General features: G+C 44.0%; 1 pseudogene; it reads left to right on the top strand.

Annotated features, from left to right (window-relative positions):
* Nucleotides 1–322: 322 nt before the first annotated feature.
* LOC103564342 (peroxiredoxin-5, mitochondrial-like) lies at nucleotides 323–979 on the top strand (annotated as a pseudogene).
* Nucleotides 980–7112: the final 6133 nt, after the last annotated feature.

The raw sequence follows: 7112 nt of genomic DNA, 5'->3' as shown, positions 1-7112 counted from the left end.
TGATTTTGGAAAATGCCTAATTGAGCTCCTTGCCCATTCTGGCTACAAACTAATCAAGCATTAGAGAACTGGCAAAAACCATTCACCTGTGTAAGAAACAAACAGTAAAATGATAAATACCAGGTAGTATGTTTTTTTGGGCTGAGCGTCCTCATGTCACTGCCAATACTGGTTCTCCAAGCAAATATGATTTTATCCATCACAGATCCAAAACATCCACAAACTGCAAACTGCCTTATCTCCTTCACCACAGCCCTTTCTTTAAATTTAAAACTTAAATTTTTAATTTAAAAAAAAATTACTGTCAAAGAGGAAATAGGGGATGGGGCAGTTGTGGCCTGGGGCCTGCGTGCAACAGGTGGACCTGCACTGGGGCATCCTGGGCAACCCAGCAGGTGAGTTACTCCCCAGGCGGCTAGAGTGGCAGAGCAGGAGAGAGACAGAGGAGGAGTCAGAGAACACATGCTTGGTGAGTTCGGGGGTTTCAAAAGCACTGCCCCTGATTGAGGAGGGAGATGCCATCCTATCAGTGTTGGCATTTGAATGGGAGCCCGGTAACAAGGTGACCCTGGTAGAGTTCAAGGACAAGAAGGGAGGGCTGTTTGGGGTCCCTGGAGCCTTTATCCCCAACTGTTTCTGGACCCACCTGCGGAGGTCTGTGCAGCAGGCTGGGGCTCTGAAGGCCTGGGTGATCCAAGTGGCGGCAGTTAGGAGTGTCAATGATGTCCTTGTGACTGAAGAGTGGGGACCAGCCCATAACGTAGAAGGCAAGGCTTGGCTCTCAGCTGACCCCACGGGGGCATTTGGGAAGGAGACAGATTTGTTACTAGATGATTCCTTGGTGTCCCTCTTTGGGAACTGATGGCTCAAGAGGTTCTGCATGGTGATAGAGGATGGCAGAGTGAAGTCCCTGAATGGGGAGCTGGATGGCACAGGCCTCACCTGCAGCCTGGTCTCCAGCATCCTCTGCCTGCTCTGAGGCTCGGCCCAGAAATGCTCCTTCTCCCTTCTCCTATTTCACCTGCCCAGCTCTGGGCAGAGGGCCCCTACCCCACCTCACCTGCGGATACCCAATCGGAACCTTGGCCAAATTTCTGCAATAAACACTTCTGGTTCAAAAAAAGAGAGGAAACAATTTTTTAGCTCTGGTTACAATGGACTCAGTGCCCCAACAGTGGCTCAGTGGGAGGAAAGACGAGCAAATGTCACCTATGGGTGCCTTAAAATAATTCTGTTAATCTGAATATAAACACTTAGATTTCTAGTAAACAAATGTGAGCTACCAGTCTGTGACATTTCCATCCTGGGTAGCCACAGTGAGGAACAGCAAATTAAACTGGTGTGGAACAAGTCGGATCCATTGTGAGTGTGCTTTTAGCAGCAGCTGTTGGAATCAGCCAACGACTGCTGACTCCCTGAGAAGGCTGATCCAGGTAGAATTAAAAATCTATGTAAGGACAGTGGTCTGAGCCCTGGAGTTGTGCAAAAACTGAAGCAGATTGCACGTGTGGTTGGATGAGGGTGATTTAAAACTCCAAGGAAGTGGCAAGGAAGACACAGATAAATCTAGGAAGGAAAGCTACTGAGCGTTGAGAAATTTCTGCTGGGAGATCTGTGTAAAGTTTAAACAAACCTGGGTAGTTTGTCCTTATATCCTTATAGACAGTTATTCCATCTTTCTGTGTTGGCTGTTATAAGCAGCTGGTTTTGACTTATTGGTGTTATAGATAAATATGATGTTCTGAACTATTTCTAAATGAATGCTTCAGAGTTGCTGGATTGTCTTTCCTCCATGTAATCATAATATTGGCCTTTTATAATATATTTGGTTATGAAAGACAAGCAGTACTGAATTTATTAATTTCTTCTGTTATACTGAATCTGAAATTAGAAGTTATCGTTCCCAAGTATATGGCGGTATCTTGGTAACAGCCATATAGGAAACTATAGTTGAGGGGGAAATAATTTTCATGCTTTTCTACTGAATTTTCTCTATTAAAATACGTGCATATTAGATGTTATGATGTACTGCCCGGATCCTCCTTCAGGCATGAAGGGCCCATTCTCTAACCCGCTGGTAGCGCTGCCTGTCAGCCCCTTCAGAGACTGCCTCAGCTCAGTAAAGCTGCCCTATCCAAGATCAAGCCCTCTTTGTGGGTATGCCCACACCCAGTGCCTGATCAAGAGGAGTGCATGAAAGTTTCTTCTGAAGGCCCATTCCTGTAGTCCCAACTCTGGACAACTCTAAACAGCCATCCCAACTGCAAAACTCCCATGAAACTAGCTGAGACCTTTGCTGGAATTGCATTACTACTCAAATACTCCTTCTGCCTGTTTCTTCTTTCTTTCCTTCTCTTCCCTAGCCATGGATCTCATGAGCCCTCCCTAATAAATGCCCTGCATGGTAGTCTCTGTTTCAGAGTCTGCTTCCCGAGGAACCCAACCTGTGATAGTTTGTGCCGAGCATGGTCCATGAAAGCAGACATTGAGATGAGATTTTGGAGCTGGGTCACCCACCACCTGGATGGCAATAAGGATTCCATCAGTGATAGCTGGAACACAGATATCTCCAGGTACAAGATAGCAGTGCACTTATTAAAACCTTCTCCAGTGGTGAACTGGGATGGCATTCTGTTGGAAAGAAATGTATTAGCTGATATGTTATCAACATTTGAGAAATATAAAGAGAATAGTAACTCTAAGGGCAATGGAACTAAGCGGCTATTGCTAAGTATGATTGGTGATTTTGAGAAGGATAACACAAAGCTGAGTGGATTGGTCAGTAATTAAAAGTAAAATGTGAAGGCCAGACACCTCCTGGGTAGCATATAATGAAGTTCCCATCTCCTGCAGCAAAAGCACAAAGAAAGCTGAGGTCCAGGCCAAGGGCTTAATTGTAAGAGTAGCTGAGCTCCACAGAAGGTTCAGCTCCCAAACAAGGCAGGTCTGCTATGGCAAGGACAGAGTTCTGGTTGAGAGCCCTGGACTCCCACACATGGGCTGGGCACATCAGAGTTGGTGACTCCAAAGTCTTGAATCTTCAGACACTCCTAAACCCTCTAAACCCTCTGCAAACGCAGTCCACTCCTCACCACTCTTCTCTTTTAAAGGGGAAGCGAGCACTAGCCCTTGGTCAAAGAAGATGCCAAAAGCTCTCCTCCCAAGCTGACTTGGACTCTCCTCAGGATTTATCCCCACCTTCCCTCCTGGTCAAAAGGCCAATAACTGGTGTTAAACCATAATGTAAGCTAATCAGGAGAGATTTTTTTTCATTCGTCTTTGGCATTATCAAACAAACACAGCCAATATAAGGGAAAGATCATCACACTGATGAGCCTGAGGTTCCAGCTCTCCTCTCAGCTCTGCCAGTGCCCCTCTGGTGTGACCCTGGACATATGACCTCACTGTGCCTCTTTCTTTCGTGTATAAAATAAGGGATTTAAAATTAGGAAGAACACTTGAGTTTGGGTCACAGATGCATCATCCAGGTATGTAATGTACACCTTCTCAAGGGGGGCCTTGAGAGACAGTGGTAAGGGAAATACTCCAAATTGGCAGAGCTTGTTGTAACTGGTCATTCACTTTGTGTGGAAAGAGGAGTAACCTAATGGGGGTGTGTGTGTGTGTGTGTGTGCATGCACGCGTGTGTATTTATTCATGGTCAGTGGCAAATGGAGCATGGAAGGAGAAGTATTGAAAGATTAGGGACAAGCAGGTCGAAGGTAGAAGCATGTGAATAAACGAATGCAAGTGAGCAGGAAAGATGAAGACCTTTAGATCCCATATTAAGGACTAATATAGAGCATCAATCAAAGAAAAGGCACTAAAAAATGAGGTTGGGAGAGGGATAAATAGGTAGAACACAGATGATTTTTAGGACATTGAAAATACTCTGGGGGCTGACCCACTGGCACAGTGGTTAAGTGCACACATTCTACTTCGGCGTCCTGGGGTTCACCAGTTTGGATCCCGGGTGTGGACATATGTACTGCTTGTCAAACCATGCTGTGGTAGACATCCCACATATAAAGTAAAGGAAGATGGGCATGGATGTTAGCTCAGGGCCAGTCTTCCTCAGCAAAAAGAGGAGGATTGGCAGCAGATGTTAGCTCAGGGCTGATCTTCCTCAAAAAAAGAAAGAAAGATGATACTATAATGATGGATACATGTCATTATACATACGCCCAAACCTATAGAATGTCTGGCACCAACAGTGAACCTAAAGTGAACTATCAGCTTTGGGTGGTGATCGTGTGCCAGTGTAGCCTCATCAGTTGTAACAATTGTGCCACTTTGGTGGGGAGTGTTGATAATGGGGTAGGCTATGTATGTGTGGGGGCAGGGGATATATGGAAAATTTCTGTACCTTCCTCTCAATTTTGCTATGCATCTTAAAATGCTCAAAAAAATAAAGTCTTAATTTCTTAAAATTTTTTTAAATGAACTGGACCAAATGACTTCAACCACGTGCCATCAGCCAGCTTTTGTTATCAGATAACCAAGTCCTGGCACTTTTAAGACACATGAAGAAAGCATCCATGGAGGCTGGCATGGAGGTCACATATGTTCCAACAGCATGGGTCCTCACATATTAGGATTGATCTAGCTACTCCTGCCATCCAATGTCCAAATTGCCAGCAATAGAGACCTTACTAAAATGAGTCCCTCATATGACATCATTCCTCAAGGCAACCAACCAGCCTCTTGTGGCAAGTTTACTACACACTGGACCCGTGCCACCCTGGAAGGAGTAGCAATTTTTTTGACTGGAATAGACACATATTTGAGGGTATAGGTTTATTTTCTTTTTCTGCCCACAGGGCCTCAGCAGCATCACTCTCCAAAGTCCAACATTATAACCTACATTATATAAAGGGGATGTCAGGTGTGGACATATGACCATAAGATTCCCTTTACTGTATTACATTCTATACCATCCAGAAGCTTCCAACCTGACAGCAATGAGACAGCCTGTTAAAGGCATAGCTGAAGTGTCCATTTGGAGACCCTATTTTGCAAGGATGAGGTCCATTCTCTATAATGCAAGGTTCACTTTAAACCAACTACTTTTATGTGCTGCTATATCTTTGATAGGAAGACTATATAGGCTCAAGAACCAAAGGGTGTGACATAGGCAGAATTCTAAGTTGGCCCCACAATTTCCTACCCCCCTGGTGTATACACCCTGCATGATCCCCAGGATTGAATATGATGGATTTTACTCCTCTGATTAGGTTATGTTATATGGCATGGTTGACTGTAAGATGGGAGATTATTCCAAGTGGCCTGCCTAACCATATAAGCCCTTTAAAAGCAGAGAATTTTCTCGAGACGGTAGCAGAAGGGGAAGTCAACGGTCTAAAGCACAGGAAGGATTTGATGTGACTTTGCTGACTTGAAGATGGATGGGGCCATGTGGCAAGGAATACAGGTGGTCCCTAGGAGCTGAGATCAGTCCCTGGTTCACAGCCAGCAAGGTAACCAGAATCTTTCTTACAACAGCAAGGACTGAGTTCTGCCAGCAAAAAGAATAAGCTTGGAGGGGCCAGCCCCGTGGCCGAGTGATTAAGTTCCCGTGCTCAGCTTTGGTGGCCCAGGGTTTCACCAGTTCGGATCCTGGGCGCGGACGTGGCACTGCTCATCAGGTCACACTGAGGTGGCATCCCACATGCCACAACTAGAAGGACCCACAACTAAAATACACAACTATGTACTGGGGGGATTTGGGGAGAAAAAGCAAAAAAAAAAAAAAAAAAAAAGAATAAGCCTTGAAGTGGCTTCTCCCCAAGAGCCTCCAGACAAGAACTTAGCTTCACTGAGACTGAGTTCATCCTTGTGGCACCTTAAGTCGTGCCAGAGTTTAGAACCTACAGAACTGAAGGTTCTGACCTCCAGGACTTCAAGCCCTGGGTGTTGTTTTAAGCCAATCAGTTTACGGTAATTTGTCACAGAGCAGTAGAAAACTCACCTGAGGTATTTCCTTTTACAAGGATCACAGTCCTGGGACGCCTAAGGTTCAATGACTGAGAACAGTTGCCTCATTATTTTTATAGTTGTTTGAAGCAGGAGAGTAAGCTTGGTATTGGTTGTAGCACCATCGTGGCCAAAGCAGAAATGCAAAGTCACTTTTCTGTTTTAAATAAGCATAAAATGATAGACTCGAGTCACTTAGTTGGTCACTGCGTGTACCTGGATCTAGTATTTCTGATGGAATATAGAGAGACTGAGTTCTTCAATAAGACCCTGGAGAAAATGAAATTATTGAGGAAAGCAAACATCATTCTGGATAAACTATACACAGGTATTCTTTGCCTGGAACTGAGTTGTGGGTATACACAGTGGGGACTTTAGTTTTAAAATCGTGATAACATCTCGGTAGGGACAGGTAACCCTCTGAGAGCCGTGTGTGACTAGAGTTAGAATTTTCAGTCTTGCCCTTCTTCCTAAATAGGCTCTTCTAAAGCAACCTCTTCTCTTCCAACTTATGTTTCTTTTTGACTGAGTTCCACACTGGCTTTGCTCCATCTGTCAGGTCACTGCCGCTGTTACATAAATTATCAAAACTCTCAGATTCCCTGTATATTTATTTAGAGTCCCGTCATTAAGATCCATATTCTATCTACTCCACCTCCCAAAAGCCTGGTGCTTATATTCCTGTCTTGATTATTTCCCTCTTTTATCTTTGTTTCTTTTTTCTTTGCATCAATGTCAAAATTCTTCTGTATGACAAGGAGGAGAATATTTCTTCCTTCTGAAAATGAGAGATGTTATGTATCTTTCCCATCGTGGCAATATCTAAATTTATCCTCCAGAAAACCCATACACATTGTGCACCTGAATAGAAGAAAAAGAAAATAGCATTTGCCAAATGTGTTTTGTGTTAAGACGAAGTCTACCAGCTGAATTGTCTTCTTAATGTATTCCCTTAATAAACTCAAATAGATTATAGGAGGACATAGTGACTGAATAATTTCATTGTCCTTTCCAACTCTTGCAACTGGAGACAATTAAATGTATGTAGAAAGATACAAATGCTAATATGTACCACTCTGATATAGTCATGGCAGCTGTGAAACAATTTTTCCTGGCAATGCCTGTGTGAGAATGGGTCA

This window comes from Equus przewalskii, chromosome 4, assembly GCF_037783145.1.
Source record: "Equus przewalskii isolate Varuska chromosome 4, EquPr2, whole genome shotgun sequence".
In the NCBI taxonomy this organism is placed as follows: Eukaryota; Metazoa; Chordata; class Mammalia; order Perissodactyla; family Equidae; genus Equus; species Equus przewalskii.
The sequence above is the reverse complement of the archived record's forward strand: the minus strand, read 5'-3'. Positions and strand labels throughout refer to the sequence as shown.